This window comes from Triturus cristatus, chromosome 6 (genome assembly GCF_964204655.1).
Source record: "Triturus cristatus chromosome 6, aTriCri1.1, whole genome shotgun sequence".
Lineage (NCBI taxonomy): Eukaryota > Metazoa > Chordata > Amphibia > Caudata > Salamandridae > Triturus > Triturus cristatus.
Genome location: NC_140589.1, coordinates 1,927,232,751 through 1,927,259,592, shown reverse-complemented (window position 1 = coordinate 1,927,259,592; position 26,842 = coordinate 1,927,232,751). Strand labels below are relative to the sequence as shown.

The window sequence follows — 26,842 nt, the reverse complement described above, 5'->3', positions numbered from 1 at the left end:
TAGACCCACACCTCTCTCTCGTGTCCTCATCTCTTAGACCCACACCTCTCGTGTCCCAATCTCTTGGAACCATGGGGTCTGATCACTGCCTATCACTTACATTCAGTGTTTACGTCCCTGTGTCCATTTCTTGGAACACGTGTCCTTTTCACTTGCATTCATATTGTCCTGTTCAGGTGTAAAGTATTGCATTTGGAACAAGCAGTGGCAAAGACAATGGTAATGGACTGTAGAACCTGCGGGTGACAGTTTATGGCAAGTGCTCTACTCACCTCTTTATTGACAGCTTCTCAAGCTTTTTTTGTACAACTCACAGACCTCAATACTGGGACTGGTCTGAAGGGTTTCAAGAATGATTTTACCCTTTCCACTGTAGTCCATCCTCACACTTGTATGGTCCCTCGCGGCTTGATCCCCTCACTTCCATCTCCATTTTTTTCTCCCTTTCTTGTGTGTTTGGTGCTGCACATGCAATAAAAACATGCAAAGTAAATACTGAAAAATAGTTTTGTGCTTCCTGATGCAGGCGCTGCAATTTAAACAATGAGAATAAAGCTGATTTTAAAGAGTTATGAAAAAAGCAGAAATACATCAAAGCCATAAAAAAATAAACACTGACAACTGGACCCCCCAAACCCACCTATCCACCTCAAAGCCTGGATCCTATCCAAATAGAAATATCACACTTACCCCACATTTGCTCACCGTATGAGAGCACAAGCACAGACTCCCACCTACAATACCCCTGTCATGTGAACCCACAACTGAAGACAAGCGAATACCAGGGCATGGAGCACATAATTGTTATAAGTGTGCTAAACAAACATTAAATCCGCGTAAGATGACATCACACACAATAACTCATCAAGACATCTACTAATATCCACTTGACACGGATGAGAGGCTGAGACAGCCCTGCTGGGGTCTATGGCTGAGGGCCTGATCACGAGTGGCCCCTTTTAGGTGCAAAATGTATTGCACCTGATAAAACCAGGGACTGAAGTGCATGTAGTGACGAAAGCTAAAGATGGACTTAACAAAAGGGGAGGTGGAGGGAACAGAGAGAAAGAGGAGGTGTATGAGAGAAAGGGTGGCAGAGGGGAAAGAGGGTGGCAGAGCAGAAGGGATGAATGGGAGGGGTGGGGAAGAGAGGACAGAAGGAAGGGACGGCACAGAGGGGAGAAAGGGAGGCTCTCAGGTGTTCATGCTTTTGCTAACTTCATTAACCTACATGTATTTTTAGGCCTGTCACCCAACCTTTTACCCTGCACCAAAACTAATATTGTACAGTTCTTTGCGTATATTCAAGCACATTTTAATTCCCAAACTATTTACCTGTAATGCTTTATATAGCCATACAACATTCTTGCAAAACCAGACCTATTGACATTGCCAATGCTTGTTGTGCGTAGTTTATTTTTATTTGCTTTGCTTTTTCAAACCCGTTTCTCTTTTTATGTGCTGTCTCACTAATTCTTTTTTTAAACACTGAATCTGAACTACATGTATTCGAAACAAATAATTTGAACGAGTCACAGGATACACAAAAGAACCGCCCCATCATCTTCAAAACCGGCTCCATCATCTACAAAGCAACATAACCAGCAACTGCACATATCTGCTTGACAAGTTCAGCACCTTCAGTGGCTCTTGGCTCACCCTCAGCCATGTTTGCATCAGGCAGGCAACAAAGAAGTGTAAAAAAGAAAACACAAGGCAAAAGGACTGTCCAATCTATGCACCCAGGATCTAGAGTTACATCCTTGTATCCATTAGAACCACCCCAACACTGTTCCAATTTTTGAAAGCGCTGAAGACACACCTCGTTATAGAGCACGACATTATGAGAAAGTACCAGATCACTTCCTACCTCAGATCACTTCCTGCATCAGAACCCAGCGGCCCTTCAATAACTCATGGATTGTATATTTGCCTTTGATCCTGCACTGGGCTCCAGAGCCTTCAATCTAAATACCTTGTGGCGTTCTGTACATTAATATGGTTTCTTCCTAGTGTGGATTTGTTGACGCTGCATTATCTTATTCTTCCTATGGAAGACTTTATTTCTTTTTGTACATACATAGGATTTCTCTACATGTGGATTTTCTGATGTCGCTTCAGTTCTCCATTTGTTAAAGGTTTGTGACATCCAATACATTAATATGGTTTCTCTGCTGTGTGAACTTTCTGATGTCGTACTAAACTTTGCCATTGTAATAAATGCCATGTCACATTCTGTACTTTCATATGGTTTCTCCCCACTGTGATCTTTCTGATGCATTTTTAAACTTTGCTTTGCAATAAAGGCTTGGTCACATACTGTACATCAAAATGGGTTAAACCCCCCCCCCCCCCCACCCCCCCAAGTGTGGGCTTTTTGATGTCGCTTCAGTTCTTCATTTGTTATAAAGGCTTGGTCACATTCTGTACACCGATATGTTTTCTCTCCAGTGTGGATTTTCTGATGTCGCATTAGGTGACTATTTTGGATAAATGCCTTGCCGCACTCTGTACATTCATACAGTTTCTCAGTAGCGTGGATTTGTTGATGCCGTATTAGGTTCCGAGCAGCAACGTGCAGGCGTGTTGGTCTGTCCCAGTATTTACACAATTAACTCTTTGATACCACTGTTTTGCTTTATATCTTTTACAGCATTATAGTGCTACTTATCCCAATGCAGGATGTCATAGCACTTTACATCACACATACACATTACACATTGATTACAGATCATGTTCGTAAATCAATGTCTAGGATGAGTACATAAGACAGTGAGGGTTACAAGGTGTAGGAGCCACATGTCCTTTACAGCTCACTGTGCTATAGTAGAAGGATTACGATATATAAACTGCAAGTAACAAAAGGATATCTGTGTTAAAAGCCGTAACCCACTTACACATTTAAGTAAAACAAAAATCTGTTATCTGTGTGTTACATAATATACTCTGCAGGAGTCATACTAACCCTATATGCTACTTTGATTCAAGTCTGGGAGTGGACAAAAACACAGATCTCTCCAGCAAATACGTTAATCTCCAGAGTTATCTTACCATTATGTCATGTTCCCTAGCGCCTCTCGCCAGCAGCACGGAAGCGGGGCAGTCATCCCTCGCAACGAGACTCCTCCCATTTGTTACCCCTGACAGGTTACAGTCTAGTCTCTCAAACGGCGCGTAGCTGACGCCACCGGCCGGCCGGTGGTCACTTCCGGCTGTAATTGCTTATCACGGCAGAGAACATCAGTCTCGGCGCTTCGGATTCCGCAACAGAGCTTCGCCGGTACGCAGGAGCGTAGCAAAGGCTCTATCAGCAACCGGACAGTCGGTCCGGACCGCGCAAGGGCGCCTAAAGATTCCTCCCGACGACTCGTGCGAATGCACGGAGTCGCCATTACCTCGCCCATTCCCAGCAGCGCAGGAGCGCTTTCTATTTGCCTAGGCAGTTCGTGCGACGGCACGGAACCGCCATTACTTCGTTTCCTTCAAGTAGCGCAGTGGCGCTTTATCTTTACCTTGACGGCTCGTGCGACGGCACGAAGTCGCCATTACCTTGCCCCTTCCCCGCAGCGCAGGAGCGCTTTCTATTTGCTTAGGCAGTTCGTGCGACGGCACGGAACCGCCATTACTTTGTTTTCCTTCGAGGAGCGCAGTGGTGCTTTAACTTGGCTTTGGCAGTTCGTGCGACGGCACGGAACCGCCATTACTTTAGTTCCTCCTCATAGCGCCATAGCGCGTTATCCATGCCTTGACGACTCGTGCGACGGAACGAAGTCGCCATTACTGGTTTCCTGCACACAGCGCAGGAGCGCTTCCCTTTGGTGATCCGCTCGACTGCACGGACATCGCGGACGTCCTCTCCAACACACGAACACCTTACTAGCAGGTAACCAAGTAGGGATTCCTGCTTCCCAAATCTCTATATCTATCCCTGGTGATCCTAGGATATGTATGTTCCCGCTACCCCAGCGCTTTAGTTAACCCTGTCTCCTCTCTTGCCTTTAGGTAGCGTGGACTTACACACAACTTCGGAGCCACGAAGGGTGCCCCATCACACCATCCACTATCCCGCTCTCACCACCCTTCCTGACAACCTCCCCCGGTCCCCTCCTTGCCCTGGCTAGTATATTCGCTCCTTCCAGTAGCAGAAGGGCACAGGCGGGGGTTGCCCATGTCGTCCCTGTGGGATCCCTCCACAAACACGAGGTAAGAATTGTGGGGATCTGACAGAATCCGAAGCCCAAGCTTATCATCCTACCCGGACAACATGGAGAGCCCCGAAGTCACGTTACAGGACATAGCAGCGATGTTAACCAGCATCCAAGCTGAGAATCGGAGCCTGAGAAACGATTTCACTGCCTTACAAGGACAGATGGGTGCAGGACACGCAGGAACCTGGGGCGCCCCCCCGGTACAACAACCCCGACCAACAGGAACATTGAGACCTCCCTTGTTTAACCCGTGGGGTCCGGCATCCACTCTCTCGACTACTCCTCCCCCTGTGCAAGTTCTAGCCCAAACCAAGGCACAGTTGGCCGCACCAGAACGTTTTTCCGGCGATAGTACGAAGTACAGCATATTCCTCAACCAGTGCCACCTACACTTCATGGCCAGAGCGACTGCATTTCCGGATGATGCCTCAAAGGTCGCCTTTGTTCACTCCTATTTAGGAGGTGACGCCGCTCAGTGGTCCATTCCCTTGGTAGAGAACGACGAGCCTCTGCTATACAACTTCGCAGTGTTTAAGGAGACCATGAGACGTATGTTCGCCCGCCATACGTTCGTGCAAGCCGCGGACAACGAACTGCTTAATTTAAAACAGGGCAACACTGACTTATTGCACTACATTACCACCTTCAATCGGTTGGTAGTAGAGGCTCACTGGCCAGAAGCAAAACAAGTATCGGTGTTCTATAGGGGCCTCCGGGAGGAGCTAAAGGACCTCATCTCTCAGATAACCGAACCACCAGAGGACATAGGTCCGTTTATTGATATGGTAGTGAAACAAAACTATCGTCTACAAGAGCGGAAAACCGAAAGATCCAAAGGAGGTGAGACCAGACTCCCGGTATACAGGGACACCCCAAAATCCCGTGAAACGCCCGAGCCCATGCAGATCGGAGGTGTTCATGCTCCCTTGACTAAAGAAGAAAAAGAAAAGAGACCTGAAATAGTAAAGGCAGTAGACGGTATGGACTTAACCTCAGGACCGATCCGATACCAAACAAAAGACCTGCGGATAGTGATGGAAAATCAGCATACCGAGACCATCGCCTTCGACATCATCGATGCTCCTCAGTTTAGGCTGATATTAGGCCTCCCAAGGCTGGTACAGCATAACCCCCTGATTAATTGGGCTACTGGCAAAACGATATTGGACTCTAGTTTTTGCGCTCAATCCTGCTACCCCTCAGAGGGGAAAACCGTGATTAGAGAGGTCCAAGCCTGTACCCTGCCCAGAGACGGCATGGGCTTGGTCACACAGGAAGCTATACCCCACGAATACCAGGACCTGGCCCGGGTTTTCGACGAACAAGGAGCCAATACCCTGCCTCCACATCGTCACTTCGACTGTAGAATTGACCTGATCCCGGGATCCACGCTCCCTTGTAGTAGGGTTTACTCTCTCACGGAAAAAGAGAACGACCATCTCCGCACCTACCTCACACAATACCTTCAGAATGGGTTCATCCGGCACTCTAAATCACCGGTCTCCTCCCCTCTCTTCTTTGTGGCAAAGAAGGAGGGTGATCTACGCGCATGCATTGACTTTAGGGCGATGAACGCCATAACCATTAAGAACAGGTATCCTCTACCCTTAATTCCTGACTTACTGGACCAAGTGAAAGACGCGGCCATATATACCAAGCTGGATTTGCGAGGGGCCTACCATCTAGTCAGAGTCCGGGAGGGTGATGAATGGAAAACCGCCTTCCGGACGCGGTACGGGTTATTCGAGTACCGCGTCATGCCCTTCGGACTCTGCAATGGCCCAGCCGCATTTCAGTACTTCATCGATGAGGTGTTGCGGGACTTCATCGACCGTTTCTGCATCGTGTATATCCATGATATACTACTCTACTCCGCGAACATGGAAGAACATATCCAACATGTACGAGCCGTTCTCCAACGATTGCAACAACACGGGCTGTACGTGAAACTAGAGAAGAGCGTGTTCCACACCACAACGGTGGAATTCTTGGGACACATTCTAACACCAAGAGGGATTCAAATGGATTCCAGAAAAGTCGACGCCATTTTGACGTGGCCATCCCCGAACTCCGTGAAACAAGTCCAGAGGTTCCTAGGGTTCGCGAATTATTATCGCCGCTTCATCAAGGGTTTTTCCCGGATTGTCACCCCCATTACCTGTCTCCTGCGCAAAGGGGTACATTTCGCATGGAACGCCAAAGCAGAACATGCATTCCAAGAACTGAAGACCAGATTCACCTCGGCGCCAATCCTGAAACATCCTGACCCTACACGCCCCTTCGTCGTGGAGGCCGATGCCTCGCAGAACGCCCTAGGGGGAGTATTGTCTCAGACAGACAACAAGACCAATATGCTTCACTCAGTAGCATTCCCGTAGAACTAGGGGGAAACTCTTTTACCTAGTGGATTGGAAAGGGTACGGCCCGGAAGAACGATCCTGGGAACCCCTTTCTCACGTACGCAATGCTCCTTCATTAGTCAGAGCCTTTCATGCCCGACACCCTCAGAAACCTCGTCCTGTTACCCCTCTTTGACCGACGGGTTGGTCTGCTTTAGGGGTGGGTGCTGTCATGTTACGCTCTATTAGAGGCAGGCTTGCACTGTTGAAATCCCGAATAGCTAAACTTGAGGTTGAGTTGGTGATTAGCAATGACCCCCCAGTCACGGGCGTTGCTGAAAACTACACTTGACGAGTACCATTAAGAGGCAGATAGTGAAGTCAAATATAGGGGCAAATACGCCACAGCTAGAATATATGGGGAAACCGACAGACCGGGTTCAGTGCTAGCTGCGTTGGCACGTCGTAGATCGGAGGCTGAAGTCATTTCAGAGCTTGCTGATGAGGAGGGCTCACTACTAACAGAGCAAGCGGATATTAACAATCGGTTTCGCGGATATTAGCTACAGCTATACAGCTCTACGGTCGCCCCTAGCGATGATGATTTATTGAGCTATCTTGAATACATCAAGTTCCTGTGGTTGTCAGACTGGCACCGGGAGTTCCTAATGCGCCACCTTGAGGTACGGGAGATACGATTGGCTTGGAGTTCTATGCGGGAGGGCAGTGCCTCGGGGATTGATGGACTGACAGGATCCTTTTACAAAGCTTTTAGTGACATTTTGGTTCCACACTTAAGCACCCTGTTTCAGGAAATGGGGGTTGCTGGGGTCATGCTGCCTACTATACGCGAGGTCCTGATGATTACGTTACTGAAACCTGATAAAGCTCCCCAGAACTGCTCCTCTTATTGGCCACTTTCGTTGCTCAACGTTGATACAAAAATTTTGCAAAAGTACTGTCTAATCGTCTCTCTCCATTGTTGCCCTTATTGGTCGGTTCAGAGCAGGCTGGATTTATACCGGGTCGCACGTTGTCCTCTAATCTCTGGACTGTGTTTGGTGCCCTTCAGCATGTCCGGCTAGAGGTAAAGGCGGCTGCGGTCTTTTTAGACACGGAAAAGGCCTTTGATTCAATAGAATGGAAGTTTATGCTTGCTGTACTGTGCTGCATGGGGGTGGGAGACGTATTTCTCCAATTGGTATTGGTACTTTACAAAGCACCACTGGTGCGAGTACGTACCCGAGACACGGTCTCTGCCCCTGTTCATATATCGCGGGGCACTCGAAAGGGATGTCCCATATACCCCCTATTGTATGCAGTGGCCACTGAGCCTCTGCTGAGGGCGCTCTGTGATTACCACGGACACAGAGGGCTTTGCTTCCCCAAATACAATTTTAATTGTTTCGGCCTACGATGACAACATGCTTTTGTATGTCCGAGATCCGGACGTCCACCTCGGCCCGATAATTCGTGAGGTGCTGCGGTTTGGTGGCCTCTCGACCTCAAGATTAAATGGGATAAAGCCATAGTTTTTCTACTCACTCCGTCTACTGTGCCGCCTCTTGACTTCCCTCTTCAGTGGACTTCTGACCCGGTCCGCTATCTGGGCATCCAAGTTCATTCCGATGCGGAAAAAGTGATTAGAGCGAACTATGGCAGAGCTATTGCCAAGTTAAGCGATGATATAGACAGACGGATTAGGCTTCCGCTGGTGGGGAGGGTATCCCTGATGAAGATGGTGGTGCTCCCCTGCTTTCTCTTTCCTAACATACCCATAGTGGTCCCCAAACAGATCTTCAGAGAGCTGCGAACTTTAATGAATAAGCTGGCTTGGACTGGCAACACTCCGCGTATAGCGTTCGACATCCTCACTTTACCCTGCAATGCGGGGGACCTGTGCGCGCCAGATCTAAAACTCTATAAGCGGGTGGCGCAGGCTTCGCATGGCCACGGCTGGGTCCACGGCCTGCATGACCTGCCACACCTCCAGATTGAGATGGTGGCTGCTGACACAGACCCCTTGCCACGGTTTGTAACTAAGCCACCAATAAGACGGGCCGGGGTACTAGACTCGGTCAACTCCGAGGTCCATGCATGGCACGCACTGCTCCGTATGCATGATGGCGCCCAACTATACTCACCGCTTATGAGGGTGGAGTGGTGTCAGTGGTTTACTCTCAGCTCCGAGCGAGGGGCTCTCCGCTCGCTAAACAGTCTAAGTGTACATGATATGGGTGATCTGTTTACAGGCGGAAGGGTGTGTTCATGGGAGGAGGCGATCGCTGGGGTAAAGGGCCCTCTGCACTAACGCAATTTTATTTCTTCAGGACTCGCCATGCTCTGCGCGCGGTGCTAGGTGACAAACTCTTCGAGCCATTGGAGAGCCGAGCCCTATCTATACTATCGGGCTCAAAATCACCTGTGAAGTTAGTCTTGCGCCTATATGACTCAACACAACTTATTAAGACCACTCCATACACTAAGACGCGGCTGGCGGACATTGGGGCCCTAATCAAAGATGCTATTTGGTCTTACTACTGTGAGACCACCCGCAACATCTCCCTGAATGGCTGCCACAGGTTGGCCACTTTAAGTTCTTACACAGGGTCCATTACACTCCACAATGACTATGTAGGTATGGATTGCCGGACACTGATTGCTGTGAGGGATGCGATATGCCAGGGGCTGTTTTTTTCCATCTTGCTTGGCAATGCTCCCATGTGGAAGGTTATTGAAGAAGAATTTTTCAGGTACTAACTGATAATGTGGGGCTTCCTCTCACTCCTGACCCCCTATTGGCACTACTGGGCTACACAAAACCACTTCGGAAACACGTTCGCAAATGGGTTGCTATGCGTCTTCTCCTAGCGAAACGTAGGCTGGCGATATGCTGGATGCGGGGCCCAGTCCCAACTGTTGCAGAGTGGGAAAAAGATATGATGTATTGTAATACCCAATCGGAAGTTTATAACAAACTGTTACCTCCCTGCAGTCGGGCTGAAAAGTTTCTGGGGTCTGTGTGCACAATATCAATTAATGCAGATAGATAGCGATGAGACACAAGACTAATGGCTGATTAATTGGATGCAGGAATGAGGTGCTTGGGAAGATGGAGGAACTGGTTGACTCATTGATTGTGCCACTTCTCCTGCTGTGGAGGAAGCTGAATCAAGGTACTGTGCCATGTTGATATTGTACCCAGATTGTGTAACTTTGCCTCACTGTAGGCATTCCTGTTGATGCCTAGTACGATGTATTGTTGCTGAATATCGGCCCAACACTTGTTAGACAGCGCAACCTCAGCCCCATATGTAATCAAACAAATGGGATATTTATATATGTGATCTGTTTCATTTTCTTTTTCTAGATTTGTTTTTTCTTTGTTTAAAAAAAATCAATAAAAACATTTTTTTTAAAACTATTTCACAGTGCTCCCACTCAATTTGTTTGAGGCTAAATGGGGAACCTTCATTATACTTTCAACTCATGTTGCCCATGCAGTGTCTCACACCTTTGCATTGGAATAGAAATTAAGCAGTGTTTTATATTTTCTACTGCAGTGGCTCCCAAACGTTTTAGAACCAGAACCCAATTTTTAGAATAACAAATTTTGCGACCCACCTTACTGCAATGGACATGAGGTGGGGCGATTTTTTTATGTATTCAAAGCACCATGTGGTAGCTCGCGGTCATTGACAGACAGTACATTCAGTGGTCACTAATTTTGCACAGACATAGTTTTGATGAGAAAAGTTATATATTGCACAAGTAATAATGTGTGATAATTGGGTTTTTATGAATATTTATCCACTTGTGTGCAATGTTCCCTGTAAGGTGCGTGCACGCACGCACCTCTGTCCTCCCGAGTGTGTAGTGCTATGGAGGAAAGCGCGCGCACACACAGCACATCTCGTACGAGCATTTGTCCTCCGAAAGGCAGAAAATGCTCAAGTACTTGCGGCCTTTCTTTTCTAACTAGAGCTCGGCTGATTGTGTGCCTTTTGAAAGTATTTATGTTAAGCACAGTGCCCGTCAAAGGCTGCATTTTACATAAATACTTTCAAAAGGCATACAATTAGCCCCACAGCTGCGCTCCATTTAGAAAAGAAACGCAGCAAGTCTACAAACATGAGGTGTGCTTTCAGAATTATCGCAAAGCACACATTCGTGCTTTTAAACTTGATGCATTTCTTTTCTAAATACAGCACGGCTGTGTGGCTGATTGTTTGCCTTTTGAAAGTATTTATGTTAAACACAGCACATGACGGACGCTGTGATTAACATGAATACTGAAAGGTTGGTCACAAAGGTGCTACAGAGAGATGAGGTGCATTGTTGTTGAGTGGTAGTGAGGGAATTCATGGAGAAGGAGGAGATGGGGCGCCAAAAAAGACGGTTGCACAGTGTGTGACTAGTGCTAGGGCCAGTCCTGGCTGGGAGTGTTAGTCCCTCTCACCCCCCGAAGGTTGGGTCTAGTTGCTCTCCTGATCACAGCGTCCTTCATGGGCAGCATTTAGCATAAATTCTTTCAAAAAGCAAACTATCAGCCCTGCAGTTTTAGAAAAGAAATGCAGCAAGTTTTATATAGTGCGAATTCAACCCAAAGTTATAGGAGTGATTTTCATGATTTTTTTTTGTATGCATGGGGAGATTAATTGATTTGCAGAGAATCAAAGACTGTTAGTCTGACCCGAGACACAAAACCCATCTCCTAAGTCGGCAGCTCGAGTATTAAGCCACCTCTACCACAATATCGAAAAGCCTTTTCAATATTATATACAACTTTATGCAACGAACAACCATTGACAAAGCCAATGGTCCTGGCTTCTTATAGGTGTAATGTTACTTTTATTATATATCTGGATTCAATTACCGAAGAAGCAAAACATCAGTTGGGTGGCACACTATGAAAAGCATAGAATTCTGTCTTAATTGCTTTAAAGCCATGCCCTTCATTGCATTGATCACGCCTTTTAAGAGACACCCTAGTTTTTTCATCCCACTTAAAGCCCTGGTCTACCTGCGTGGCTAGGTTATTGGCGCATATAGCCTTGGCTGCAGCACAAAGAGACTACTCTGCCGGCCGCACACAGAGGAAAAAAATAGATGGAATATTGCTTGTGTAGTATTGTAATTAAATTAGTGACTGTGTTTACGAAATCATTCTCACATTTGCAGGTGTTGGTAGCCCTGACGTAATATTGCAGCCAACACTCCTTGCATCGTCACTAAAAACATTAACAAAGCCAAACAGCTCTAAAATGAGAGCTATTTGGCTTTGTCAATGGTTATTTAGACATAATGCAAAGTACGCAAGCTGCTGGGCAACATGGCTTAAAGAATAACAAAGTACAAGGACGCGGTGAACTCTGGCTGTGTCACAGCGCTTTGTTTTACTTTACTTTAAGTTGTATTTCACAGCAGCTCGCAGTGCTGTGCAGTATGTCCAAATAAACATTGACAAAGGCAATAGATTTTACACAAGCGAAATCTATTGGCTTTGCCAATGATTGTTCAGGACTTGTGCTCTGGGTACATAGATACATAATTCACGAATGGTTTATAAAAATGCATAACAAACTGTGGCTAGTAAAAGCCCAGGGCTTCGGTGGAGCACACCAGGAGTTGTCAAAACACAGGGTAGGTGAGATCGAAACTCGAAGGATAAGGGTCGAACACAGAGATGGGTAAACATGGAAGAGAACCAGAGAGAGAGATATACTCGACATGTTAAGTTCAGAGAAAAATACTCTACAACCCCCTCCTCCTCAGCCTCATCTCTCACTCACCAGGCCTCACAGCGCCTGGAGATGAAGCCTCCGCTTCGGAGCACCCTGGGGCTGCTGCTGACGAGTCACACTTCCTGGCTGCAGCAACAGAGAACGTCACTTCCGGAGGTCCTGAATGCAGATGTGCGCATGCGCCAACCACTGGCTACGGACTTATGGGGAAGTCAGAGCAGTGGAGGTAATAAGTGTACATCTGCGCATGCGCTCAATGCGGGTTACGAGTTGTGTAAAGACCGATTGTTAACAGCTGCGCATGCGTGGATCTTCGGTTACTACTTGGGATCGAGACTGACGTTTAGGTGTCTGCGCATGCGCGGATCTTCAGCTACTAGGTCAGATCGGGATTGACGTTTAGGGGTCTGCGCATACTCTGCGCGACCAGTGCCGGGGTCTGCGCATGCGTAGTGCGACCGGCATACTAACTTGACAGCTGACCCCTGACCTCAGGGTGTGCTGCAGACTGAGCAGGATCCCCGGTGCAGGAGTGAGTGCAGGCGTTATCGCTGTTTGTGTATATGGGACAGTCTGTGGTGAGTCACTGGTCACCTTGAAAATATTGTATCGGAAGGAGCGGGAGGGGTGCAGAGATGAAGGTTTCTATGGAGCCCTCAGGATGAGGAGGGGCAGCAGGTGACGGGGTATCTGGGAGGACTGGTGCAGGGGTAAAGCTTTCTATGGGGTGGGGAGGATCAGGGGGTGGCCAGGGAGCGCGCGAGGGTTGTGCAGAGGTAAAGCTGTGTATGGAGCCCTCAGGATGAGGAGGGGCAGGGTCGTTCAGGCAGGACTGGTGCAGAGGTAAATCTGTGTCTGAGGTGGGGAGGGGTAGGAGGTCATAGGGGATCAGGCAGGACTGGTGCAGAGGTAAAGCTGTCTATGGGGCCCTCTGGGGGTAGGGAGGCCGTGATCGGGGAGTAGGGGGTAGGAGGTCATAGGGGATCAGGCAGGACTGGTGCAGAGGCAAAGCTGTCTATGGGGCCCTCTGGGGTAGGGAGGCCGTGATCGGGGAGTAGGGTTGGTGCAGAGGTGAAGGATTCTATGGGGCCTTCTGGGGTGGGGAGGGTCAGGGGGTGATCAGGGAGCAGGAGAGGGTGATGCAGAGGTAAAGCTGTGTATTAGGACCCCAGAGCATATGAGTTGCCCAGAATCACACAGTTTATATAACCAAAGCGCTTCAGCACCTCGTCAGGGGCGCTTGTTATACAATTCTACTTCAGGACTGGAGGCTCAGATTATTGCTTCTTTTTCTTTACTGCAAAAAACATAGTAGCCATTGAATTTTTTTTTAACATTACACACAAAACGACATTTCCCATTATGTTTTGCATACAGCTACCAATCATGGTCCAGGATACCATATAAGAGTCATCATCAACATCATAAAAGCCTCTTTGTTTGCTACTCGCAGCTGAGATAAGTGGCTCTTCTTTTCTGATAATGATTGATGTGTATGTGCTATACTTTTTATTGTACCTTGCATAATCGTCCCTGGCCAGCTCTTTCCCCGTGCTCTAGCTTGCAGGTGAATGAGCTGCCTGCCTTTTTCTTGGCTCCACTTCGGGAGGTTTTCCTTTGTGCACCCGCTTCACGTTGCGGCCTCTATCGCACTGGTGTCTCATGCCTTCCCGCTTTAAGGAGCGGTCTAAAATTGTCTTTGTTTTGCTTTTTCCATCTCTCTTCAGAGTGTCTTTTATTATAGTGGTCTCCCGTGTAACATGCATCGGTGCCTTTCCTGATATCAGGCCCAATATTAAAACTGATCCCTGAGTAGACGGACGTGCATAACCCAAATGGGCTGGTTTTGGATTTTTTGGGCTATGCATGATCCTTCTAAAATTAACCATAGCGGTTATCGGCGCTCGGCTTACCGCTACATAACTGAATGCAGTGTGATCCCGGTGCCGGCTTGGCTGCAATAATTACGCTGTCCTGTGGAGCGAGTGCACTCTCCATTAAATCCTTGGCTTGTGATGTTCTGGACTTCTGGGGCTGCTATAATTTTGACTACAGCTGGTGCTGAGGAGCTCAGTGCTGGAATAATTGTTGATCCGTGTGCATGTGGGATGGCTCCCTCCTTACTGATCGTTGGTTGGATAGACTTGGCATTTACGCTTCATTTATTTATAAATCTCATTAATAATGGAAGATTGGGTTCCCTTTGAGGAGGAGGAGTAAGAGTCCTACCATGAGGAACAACAGGGCCTCCTTTTGAAAGATAATTTAGTTGACACTGTGGATGCTTCTGTCCAGCAGTCGGTCAACAGGGCTATTGAGACTGCTGTCCCCATTACTGAATCAGGCTCTGGCAGCTGCCCTTAAACCTATCACTGTGTAATTAGAGAGTTTTGTGGAACGACATGTCTTTCAAAATCCACCAGCACCAGATCCCCAAAGCATGTTCTTCAGAGGCACCCAGTAAAGCTAAAGCCAAGTCTTCAGAGTGGCTTCACGGAGGCGTTCTGGTGAATCTCCCTCAGAGTCATAGGGGTGACCATGGTTAGTCAGTCCCCTCGTCTTCCGCAGTTGCACAGTCCATCGCAAAGATAAGAATCATACTGATACGGACACTACTGATATGGATTCTACCCAATCAGATTATAGTGAAACACTCAAGAAGAAAAAGGCGAAGAAATCTGCCTCAGCTAAGTCCCCTGTTCCCGTTCTGAGTACCTCCAATCCTTTTACTTTTAACCCTCTAGATATAGTCAGTCCCCATTCATCTGATTGGGCCCCTGTTCCTGAAGTGTCAGAGTACCATCATGAGAATCTGAGAAAGAGTTTTAATAAGGAGGTGTGTAACCCTCTTCAGGTACTGAGACCACAGAAGTAAACTGAGGCATGCTAACCTTCTTGAAAGAATTTGCAAAGAATCTGAAGAAGGGTACTGACTGCGACTGGAGTGGCTGACAGGTAAGTTACTGGACTTGGCTGGGCATTTGACTAAGACTTTGGAAATGGCCTTTGTGGCCAAGGAAACAGCTACTTCTGTGGATCCTGATATATTAGCTGGCTAGACCAAATGAACGATATGTTTATTGGGGAACGCGACTTGCGCGTGGTCAACTGAATGGTGTAAATCGTTCATGTTTGAATGTACTCTAACCTTACTGAGCTCGCTTTGGCCGAAGTGGGTCCCTTGGCTGAGGGCAATCTCTTTCGAGATAAATTTGTCAAAGACGTGTCTAAATATGTGGGTACTTTGCATTACTGGATAAAGCCAAATCCAATGTCAAAAGGATCTTCCAGGCTGGCCTTGTTAACCGGGCCAGACGAGGCAGGGGCCACCCACTAGGCCATTACTATCATCCAGGTCTCCCCAGAGGTGGATATGGTCACGGTAGCGGTGATTGGGACTCCATCGGGGTGGCACCTTCTACCCCACCCAGCAAATCTTCTCCAGACTCCACTTCAACCGAGGCAGACATGGAGCTTAATTTCAATCCCAGAGTAGAGTAGGCAAGAATTCTCGATACCTCAGATATGCCTTTGGGGATGGGTCGGGTTACGTTTTTCCTCCACACTTGGAGGACTCGCCTCAAGACGCATGGGTTTTGCAGACGGTTCTGGGATTTAATCTGAAGATTTATCAGACTCCTCAACAAGAGTTTCCTCCGTGACAGTTACTTTTTCCCAACAAGAGTACTCTTTCATAGATGCAGAAATAGAGGATCTGCTGCAGAAACATGCAGTGGCGAATTGCGACGACAGTGCCTGCGGTTTCTGTGGCAATGTCTTCCTGGTTCAGAAACGGGGCAGTGGTCAGATATTGGGGTTGAATTTGAGAGATTTCAATCATTTCATAGTGTACAAACATTTCAAGATGGAGGGCATCCATCTGTTAACAGAACTGCTATGGAAAGGGGATTGGATGTTCAGGCTGGACCTCAAGGATGCGTATCTGACCATTCCCATGTTTCCTCCTCACCAGCAATTTCTTCAATTCCAGTGGAGGAACAGGTGGTTGGAATATTTGGTCCTTCCTGTTGGGCTTTCTTTGGCCCTATGGTGTTTAACCAGGTGATGAAGCTGGTGATTGCCATCTCAGGGAACAGGGAATACGCATGATAGTGTACTTGGACGATATTCTCATCATGGCCCAATCACAGTCCTTTGCCAATCTTCATTTACAGGTGACAACATCTCTCTTGCAAGATTTGGGGTTTCATCATCAATGGAACCAAGTCAATTCTCTTACCGTCCCAGAAGATAGACTTTCTCGCGTCATCGACTCCCAGTCGGCACAGCTGAAGCTTTCAAAAACGAATTTCCTCGATCTGAAGAAGAAACCGACTTCGGTTCGCTCTCAACAGGTGGTTTCCATATGGGTGATTGCCTATTTGGTGGGCCTGTTGGCTTCTTCAATCCAAGCGATTTTTCAGGTCCTCTTCATTACCGGGCTCTCAAGCGGTGGTTGAAAATTCAACATCTCCAAGAGGGTCTGTAATATACAGATCAGATTCCTTTGACAGAGGAAGTATGGGAAGAAATTCGCTGGTGTTTGCGTCACGTGGATGTTTGGAATGGCAGAGCCATCATCGGGTCCCAACCGCAAGTGCCAGCTGGTGGGGCTGGGGTGCATGTTGGTGAGATATCGCCATCGGCGCCAGGTGTTCTCTCCAGGAATGGTCTCTTCACATCAACTGTATAGAGTTGGTGGTGGGGTCCTTTGTGATACAGACACTCTCCACAAGCAGGTTTCTTATTGCATCCCTCTCAGGATGGACAAATTATCTGCAGTGAGATACATTGTTGGTTGGGGGGTACAAGGTCGTCCCTGTTAGAGATAGCTAAAGACTTTTGGCACTATTCCCTGAGTCATCAGATATGGGTGATAGCGGAGTACAATCCAGGTCAGTCCAATACTGTGGCGGACTGGAATTCCAGTTACCTGACAGACTACAGCAACTGGCAGCTCCAGCCGCGTCTGTTCCAATGGATACAGGCGATTTGGGGACCTTGTGCGACAGATCTGTTCGCCTCCAGGTTGAAACTCTAGTTAAAGTTGTTCTTCAGTTGGAGGCCGGATCCGCTAGCGAGGGCGACGGATGCCTTTTCACAAGACTGGTCAACAAATCTGAATTATGCATTTCCCCCGTTCATTCTCATTCCCAGGGTGGCAACCCCAGATCGGTTGCCAATCGGCGGAGATAGTGTTGGTAACTCCTCTTTAAAAATCCCAGCCTTTAGATTATTCCCGGTTCCTTCCTTGGTCTCAGGCGATGCTCCGGGGACCTCATGGAGAATGATACTATGAAGACAGCTGTCCCTGATGGTCTGGAGGCTTTCAGGCAACAGTGGGAATTGCCAGGCATTTCAAACATGGCTTCAAATGTCATACAAGGCCTGGGCCCCTTCTACGAGGAAAAGGTATGGTACTGCTGGGTACGCTGGTACTTGGAATGGCACGTGGATCCCGTGGGGGCAGAATTATCCCATGTTGTGAATTTTCTGTCTGACAAAGCTTCAGTTGGTTTGATTTACAGGTCGTGAATTATTTTTTATCTGCCATTTCTGCCGCCCATGCCCATGTGGATGGTGAGCCGGATAGATGTTCCCCCGGTGGTTAGTAAACTGCTTAAGGGCAACCGGGTAGCTAATCCTCCCAACTCAAAGTATTCTTTTTTGTGGGATGTATCTTTGGTCCTGGCTCTCTTTAAAAGATGGCCGTACAATTGCGATTCTCCTATTAACATGACTAGAGAATCTGGATTTCATTAAAGACACGGAGGCTATCATTCTGCATTAATCCTTTAATGCAGTCACAAGCAGCTGCACTACATCATAAAGAAGAAACAGTTCTAGAATGTAGTGAGCAGGGTACAAATGGCATGAGGCACAGACTGCCTCTTTTAAATGCAATGAAGTAGATAAAGTTCAGAGGTAAGGTCCAGGATGATCTTGAAGCTGAAGGTAATGAGAACTCCGAAGTGAAGAAAGTTGAAGGTAGGTGTTTAAGCAGAATTATCTGAAAGAAAGAGGAGAATGGTAATATGACGATAGAGAAGGTAATCGGACAGAAAAGTCATGAGTTGATATCAAAATGCATACTATAAACATACATAGTTCAATAAATAAACCAACCAAGGGAGTGGCAAAGGGTGGGATAATGATAGCCTCCCTGTCTTTAATGAAATCCAGATTCTCTAGTCATGTTAATAGGAGAATCGCAATTTCATTACAAGACCGGAGGCTACATTATGCATGTTGGTAGCCATGAAGTACAACATCAGACATATGTTCAATAGGTTTACAGTAATGGTGAGCAAAGGTTGAAGCATTAGACCAATCTGCCGCTTTAAGAATATCATCCAACTTACCTCCAGACCAAAAGGATTTGCTTGCCATAGCACCTCTGAGAGAATGAGCTTGGAACTTAGAAAGATCAACTCCGGCTAGATTCATTATTGATTTGACCCATCTAGAGATGGAGGAGGAAGTAACTGGTTTAAAGGGTTTAACGAAAGAGATAAGGAGTTGTTTGGCGTCTAAAGGACGAAGATCTTTCATTCTCAAGTCATATTCTCTCATACAGTCTATGACACACAATTTCTTGCAAAGATCAAAGTGAGGATAAAAAATAGAGTCCAACATGGTTTTAGTCCTTCTAAATATATCAAATTTAACTCCAAACATATCATAAGATCTATAAGAAATATCCAGACATTTCACATCTGAAACTCTACGACAAGAGATTAGACATAAAAGAGTAGCAAGTTTAAGCGATAGGTATTTTCTGTTAAGGTAAGCATTATCTGGCCAAGAACAGAAAAGGTCTAAGATAGCTTTAACATCCCACACGGATTGGTACTTTGGTCTGGGGGGTCTTTTAAGTCTGATGCTTTTCATAACTCTACAAATAATATTGTTCTTACCTACCGTCTTACCATTGACGAAGGAATGTCCACCAGAGATTGCTGATCTGTAGCAGTTAATAGATCTATGAGATAATCCCCTGTCAAATTGTTCGACAAGGAAATTGACTATATTGACTATAGGAGCTTCCAAGGGATCCAAGTTCATCTCCATGCACCAACAAACCCATTTTTTCCAAATGTTATTGTGTCTATAGTGTGTTCCGGGTGCCCATGATTCTCCGAGGAGTGAGAGAGCTGATGACGAAAGGCCAGACAGTTCGTTGGATTGCCTGACACTTTCCAAGCAAGAAGGTTCAAATTCCCTGAAGAGACTAGGTGGTGATCTTCTCCGTCTGCGTTGGTGACCAGACCCTTGCGCTCGCTGGAATGAGGAAGGGGATGTCGCAGGAAAGTTCGAGGGTGGTCGGGAACCATGCCTGGGAGGGCCAGAATGGGGTTATCAGAACCAAGGAGCATTGGTCTATTCTCACCTTCTGTAGGACCCTTTGTATCATAGCAAAGGGAGGGAAGGCGTAACCCTGCAGGTTTGACCAGCATTGAAGAAAGGCATTCACCGCTAGAGCTCCCGGATCTGGCATCCAGCTGAAATATTTTGGGAGTTGGGATGACAGTTTGCTGGCGAACAAATCCACATCTAGTGGACCCCAAAAAAGACAGAGAGTATTGAAAATGTTCACATTGAGTTTCCAATCGGTACGATCTGAGAGGAATCTTGAGTTCCAATCTGCAGAGAGATTTGACTTCCCAGGAAGGTATTCCGCCTTCAGGGAAATCTTGTGTTCCAGACAGAACATCCAAAGTTTTTTTGCTAAAGCAGATAAGTCTGCTGATTTGGTACCGCCAAGGCGGTTGATATAAGATACTGCAGAGATGTTGTCCATCTTGAGAAGAACAGATCTGCCTTGAAGAGAGAGTTTGAAGCTCATTAGGGCGTATAAACCGGCTGTAAGTTCTAAAAAGTTTATGTGGTGGGAAGATTCCGCAAGTGACCATGCGCCACCAGTGTTTTGGTCGAGGAAGCGAGCACCCCAACCGTGAAGGCTGGCGTCTGATTCCAGGACGAATTCCGGGGCAGAACCAAATATTGCTTTGCCGTTCCAGGCGTCCAGGTTCTCTAGCCACCATGAAAGTTCTAATTTGCCCTCCTGGTCCAGGATCACAGAGTCCTCGTACCAGAGACCAGACTTGAGAGCTTTCCCTTTTAATCTCTGAAGGGCATGGTAATTCAGTGGGCCCGGGAAGATAGCTTGGATGCTGGAGGAGAGGAGACCTATCAGTCGGGCTAACTCTCTTAGGGTTATAGAATCTTGTTTTAGAACATATCTGATCTCTTTCCGGATTTTGGCGGTTTTCTTGGTAGGGAGAAGGAGGAGACAGCTCGAGGTATCTACAGTGAATCCGAGGAATTCTAGAGATTTGGAGGGAGTGAGGATAGATTTCTCCCTGTTTATAATAAACCCGAGACTTTCGATAAGATGGACGGTGGTATTCAGATCTCTCTGAATTTGGGAGTAGACTTGGGACATGATGAGGATGTCGTCTAGGTAAAAAATGAGACGAATGCCCCTCTCTCTCAGGATAGAGACAATAGTCCTCATGATTTTGGTAAAGCACCAGGGGGCGGAGGAAAGGCCGAAGGGAAGAGCTTGGAATTGATACAGATGTTTTTTCCAGCTGAATTGGAGAAAACGCTGGTGTTCTTGTGCCATAGGAATGGTAAAGTAGGCGTCCTTTAGATCTAGTTTTACTAACCAGTCTCCTTCCAGAAGAAGGTCCCTCAGGAGGTGAATACCTTCCATTTTGAAATGTCTGTAAACTAAGTATTTGTTCACTTCTCGAAGGTTTATCACTGGTCTCCATCCTTTGTCCTTTTTTTGAACTAAGAAAAGGGTGCTGATAAATGTTTTTAAGGACCAGGGTACCTGTACGATAGCTCCCTTTTTGAGCATTGAAGAGATTTCCTCTTCGACGATTTTCTGATGTTCGACTGAAAGGGTTAGAGGGTTTGGGGGGTGAGATTGAAAGGGAGTCTCTATAAAATCTATTTTGAAACCCTGAACGGTATCTAGAACCCAGGGGTCTTGAGTTAGCGACTCCCAAACATGGTAGAAGAGTTTTAGTCCGCCCCCTACTTGGAAAGAAGGGGAAAGAGGAGGAAGACTTACTTGGAAGGTTGGAAGCGTTTGGGTTTCCCCGTGATCTGTAGCCTCTGTTGCGTGGTCCTCTGGCTCGATGAGGGTAGAATTGTTGATTTGAGGGGTAGAAGCCTCTACCAGAACCTCTGAAGGACGAGAAGGGCCGCTGGGTACTCCGGCCGGAAGAACGGCCCCTTCTTCCAGCCTGACCAAAAAGGTTTGTGTTGAAAACACGTTTCATATTTGTTTGAGCCCTATCAAGGGCGGTAAAGGTGGCAACGTATTTGCCGATTGATTTAATCACGTCTTCTCTGAAGAGAAGACCCTTAGGGTTGTCAGATGGTTCTTTTTCTGCCAGGTCACTGAGTTTGGAGTTGATCTTTGTAAGGATAGTTCTCCGTCTTTCGATGTTTAGACTCGAATTTGCATTTCCAAGGAGGACAATAGCTCTTTGGCTCCAACCGCGAATGAGGTTGGTATCGAGAGGCGTGTTTGAAATATGAGACTTTTCAGCTAGGTCTAGGATTCTGGTTAGGGGGCCGAGGACGTCAAGAAGGCGGTCCTGGCAGCCCTTGAGTGCTCTCTCCAGACCTCTTCTAGGGTCTTTCCCTAGTTTGAATAAGAATTTTATCAGGTCGGGGTCGAGGTTAGGGGTTTGAGAGACCTTTTCGTGAATGGTGGGTCTAGGGCACTCTGATTTTAGAGTATTCCTTGTTTCTCTTTCGAGAGAGTTTCTTAGCCATCTCTTAATGAATTTAGAAACGTGTTCCTGAGGGAACCATTTTGAGCTATTAGGATGTGAGATACTTAGGGGGGAGAACATTTCTTCCCCTAAGGGATTGAGTATAGCGTTATCAGAAGAGGAGGGGGATTCTCCTTCATCAGGATTGTTAAGGTCTAGGTCTTGGTTTTGATCATCAAGGTCCAAGACGAATTCATCATATGGGTTGTGAAAATTTTCCTCTTCTGAATCAGAGTCTGCGACATCTTTCCCGTCATAACAGGTTGTACCGCGAAGGGTACCAGTCAAATTTGTGCAGCTAGGGACACCCATCAAATTTATGCCGTGAGGGGCACCGTTCTCATTTGAGGCACGAGGGCCTCTCAACATAGATGAGGTACTAGGACCTTGAAAATCAACTGAGGTGCTACGACCTCCCGTGATGTAATCAAAAGGATTTTCGCAGTTTTTTTATTTTTTAATTCTTTTTTCCGGGAATTCTGGTGTCATATATAGGGTCGTCTTGATCGCGGGGAAGAGGTCTTTTAGTAGACATCACTTCTTTTAGTGTAGATAACATGCAGGATCGCATTTCTTTCTGCAAGAATTGTTTAAAGAAGTCATTATTGTGCAGTGGGGAACTAGCGGTGGCATCGTCAGAGTCAAGGTCTGACATTTGGGCGGTAAGTAGAAACAAAATAATCTCTGAAGAGTAGATGTATTAATTATTACTAATTAAATTAATGTTTTTTTTAAATAATTTTTATTTATTTTTGATATTTTTAGATCGATGTTAAATTCTCCCCTTTTTTTATTTTTTTATGTTAATTTGTAAAGATAGTATAAATGGGACAATTAATAAGGAGTCAAATATATTATAATAAATCAGTTAACATGCAAAAAGCATGTGAGAAGGCAAGAGCTTGGTTGAAAGAAGAGTTAGGCTTGAGATTGAAGTTTTGAGGCTTGTTTCAGGTGTTGAAACTTATTATTTTTCTTAAAATGAGTCCAGGAGCGATTTCCGGCAGCAGCTGATCCGAGCGGAGTAACTGAAGCTCTCGCTCGAGCTCAGCTGCTGACGGAGAAGCGTCAGCGTTAGAGGAAAGTGCCTTGGGGGTTGCCATGCGAGCGTGCACCGTTGCTAAGGTGCATTTCTTAAAAGCTTATGACGCGCTCGCTCGGTCTAAGCGAGTGCGACAAACTTGTCTGACAAACGAAATTGGGGTGTTCTTAAGGTAACAAACGTTATGTTAATAACGGAGAAGAGTTTTGGCATGTAAGTTTTACTACTCTGCGGAAATTTGTTAGTTTAAGAGGAAATATTTTATGCGCGCGAGTGGCAAAAAAGGATCGACAACCTTCATAGGAAGTCGATGGGAGGGGTGGGGGGGGGATAAGGCCCGTAGTCAGACACACGATAACACGGAGTAGCACGCCTAGACGAGGAGGAACATTAATAACATAATGCAGGGTGAAAGAAACGTTAAGGATAATCAGAAAGTTAGTAGTAAATCATAGTTTTCTCTTCTTCTTTTTTTTAAGCAAGTAAAAAATCTTAAGAGATAATATCTAAGGAGAGAAAAGGATTGTTACTTATCTGCCTGTGAGCCGCATTTAAAAGAGGCAATCTGTCTGTGCCTCATGCCATTTGTACCCTGCTCACTACATTCTAGAACTGTTTCTTCTTTATGATGTAGTGCGGCTGCTTGTGACTGCATTAAAGGATTAATGCATAATGTAGCCTCCGGTCTTGTAATGAAATCCAAATTTGTCCAAGAAACAGTTGTCAGCTAAATTGGCTTTGCTCTTTTGTTTATCTGCCTGTAGGCGTACTTTGGATGTGAGAATTCTGAACTTAACATGTAGAGTATTTTTCTCTGAACTTAACATGTAGAGTATAATTCTCCGGAAGGAGTTTCCTTTACCCTCACTGGCAGGACTAAAACCTTTTCTCGTTGTATAGAGTATAATGCATTCCCTGCTAATGCTAAACTCTGTGTGGTTCAGTGTTTGTAAGCTTATAAGAATGTACTTGTTCTCTGCGACCTGAAGGTTCTACACAATTCTTGATTGCTTTGCAAAAACCATTCAAACCTGTTCACTCTGCCACAATTGCTAGATGGTTAAGTTCAGTCATGGCAGAAGCTGGTATTGATACGCAAGTCTTTGGTGCTCATTCTGTTTGGGGCGATGGCCTCTAAATCATTAATGTTGGATTCAACCATCCAAGATATTATGAAATCTGCTGATTGGTCATCTGAGTCTACATTTAAACAATTTTTTTATAAACCTGTGGACGATATTACTACTGTTGTATTTGATAAGCGTTAAACTAGCAATAATCTGAGCCTCCGGTCCTGAAATAAAAGAACAAATTTGCTAGCATTCACACCAAGAACTTTCAGTTCTATCAAGGACACGGAGGCGAGGATTATCCCGCCCAGCTTGTCAATATATGAGTGTTATGATTTGACCCTGCTGTACATTTAGTCAGTGTTATGTGGATTTTATGGGTCGTCTTTTTCTTCTAGGTTCGGACCAGAAATGATTCTGTCCCATATTCATGTCGATGGTGACATATCATGTTCCGGTTTCTGGATGAGCTGTTGCTCTCCTGTTGGATGCCTGTTGGGCTTGGCCTGCGAGTAATGTTTCTTGTTAACGCAGTTGGATTAATAGACTGTTCGGAGCAAAAAAGAGGCTCTTATGATGGCGATGGTGACTCTTATATGGTCTGCTGGACCATGATTGGTGGTTGTATGCAAAGCATCATGAGAAATGTTGTTTTTGTTTTTTTTGTAATGTTAGAATGTTTTTTATTGGCTGCTATGTTTTTTGCTCTAAAGAACGAGAAGCAATAATCCTTAAGTTGGTCAACACAGCTCTTTGGTCCTTCTTCTTTGTTCTTCGAATCTGAGGAGGAAAGGGTCAAGGTTGCCCCTAAATACAAAATTTAGGGCCGTTAAAGGGGTGTGCAGGTTGGGACCAATGGGTCTCTTCCTTGGGGAGGGTATACCCCCTATTATTACCCCTCCAGTAAGAGGGGGCATGAGCCTCTTCCTAATTGGCGGACCCCCTCATCTTCAAGATGGAAGGGGCTGACCTGTGTGCTTCACCTCACCTCCCACATCCGAGGGGTTGGGGTTGGCAAAGGTGGACACACTTCTCTTGCTAGCTTGGATATCCTGTCAATTCTTCCGCCCAAAGTGGGGGCCAGATCTGGTGGGGCCAGTTGCTGGGGGCAGCAAAAGGCAGGGTCAGCGTCCAAAGGCAGCAGGCCTTTGAAGCTTCCCCTTTCATGGACCCAGGCCATCCTGAGGGAGGAGGCATGACACCTCTGCCCAGGATGGGCTTTGTTTCTGGACCCAGAGAGCGAGGGCTCTCAACCCAGGGGTCCAGAAACCTGTCTGAGTGCATTTTACATTCAATCCTACACTGGCATCAGTGTGTGTGTAATCTGCTGAGAAGTTAGCTGCCAAACTTCCCAGTTTTCAGTAAAGCCATTATAGAGCTGAGGAGTTCTTAATGACCAACTCCCAGGTCATATACTCTATATGGCATTTACCAGACTTACAAGGTCTAAGAATGGACTTAGACACTATAGGGCTGCATGGCTCACGCCTCTGTACCCTCACCTTAGGGCTTGTGCACCCTTCTAAAGGGGTGACTTACTTAGGCCTTAGACAGTGGATTGCACGCATGGCACACAGGGATGTATCAAAGAAAATAAATTCCCTTCGGAAACCAAATAAAATAATTGTTCAACCAATCATCTCAAATGTACCACAAACCATTCAGATCAATCATACAAATGCCGCAAGACAACTACTGACAAATAATGGAATGCCACCTATAGTGTATTAAAGAAATGTTGGAGGCATTACAATTGTTTCATTATTCAGAATTCATAAATCTTCAAATTATAAAAATCATATATCATTATCCAATTTCATGTATCATACAAGCAGCATTTTAACTAATCAAGAGGGAGATGCAAAAATTCATCAAGTATCAAAAACAAATATTATATCTCATATATAAATCCTACAAATAGCACATACCCTATATGCACATATTCTAAACAATTAAAAAATGTATAGTCTAAAAGAAAGCAAAATCATAAAAAGATGAGACACAGAAAGCAAATACGAGAGTACACTTATTAGTGGTTCGTGGACTAATCCAGGTAAAAAAACCTCAAATGCCAAACATGTATGCAGCGCAAGCGTTTTTATCACAATGACTGGCCGGTACACTGGATTTAGTTTATCCCAAGCGTTGATGCGTTTCGGTCGTGTTTGCAGTGTAATGGCCACGTTTATCAAGACAAATATAATGTGCCTCTCCTTTTAGAATCTTCAAACAAATACCTATGTATAAATAAACAGTCATTACTAGCTGTACACATAGTACTAAAGTTATCAGTTCCTTAATTTATCTCAATGTTAGGAACTTCCACAGTGAAGATACGTAAAGATACTGTGTATTGGCACATCGCCAAACAAGTGTGTTGTGGCACTAACAAATATAAATGGTGCAGACACCAAATCACCAAAATGTGATTGCTCTCATACATGTTTGCCTGTTATTGATGCCTCACATATCCGTTGTGTCCCCCACACTGTTCAATTCAATCGACTCAATTATGCCTTCGGCCCATTAATTCGTACAGATATACCAGCTCACAACCAGTATTCTATTTTATCGAGATTGCAACTCACCCAAGCAACTGTGGCGAGTATCCTAAAGGCGTAAATAGTCCTTGCAGGGAAAAG

At 45.9% G+C, this 26,842-nt stretch overlaps 2 protein-coding genes across 2 annotated transcripts in view; one reads left to right on the top strand and one right to left on the bottom strand.

Moving 5' to 3' along the window:
- LOC146822504 (uncharacterized) overlaps positions 1–12,466 on the bottom strand; it is a 50,787-nt gene extending 38,321 nt beyond the window's left edge. Inside the window, exons 1-2 of the mRNA XM_085613613.1 lie at positions 12,340–12,466; positions 273–462 (exon numbers count right to left, since the gene is read on the bottom strand). The gene's annotated coding sequence lies outside the window, so the exon portion shown is untranslated. The remainder of the gene's footprint in view (positions 1–272; positions 463–12,339) is intronic.
- A 276-nt stretch (positions 12,467–12,742) lies between these two features.
- LOC146822503 (uncharacterized) overlaps positions 12,743–26,842 on the top strand; it is an 81,543-nt gene continuing 67,443 nt past the window's right edge. Inside the window, exon 1 of the mRNA XM_085613612.1 lies at positions 12,743–12,869. The gene's annotated coding sequence lies outside the window, so the exon portion shown is untranslated. The remainder of the gene's footprint in view (positions 12,870–26,842) is intronic.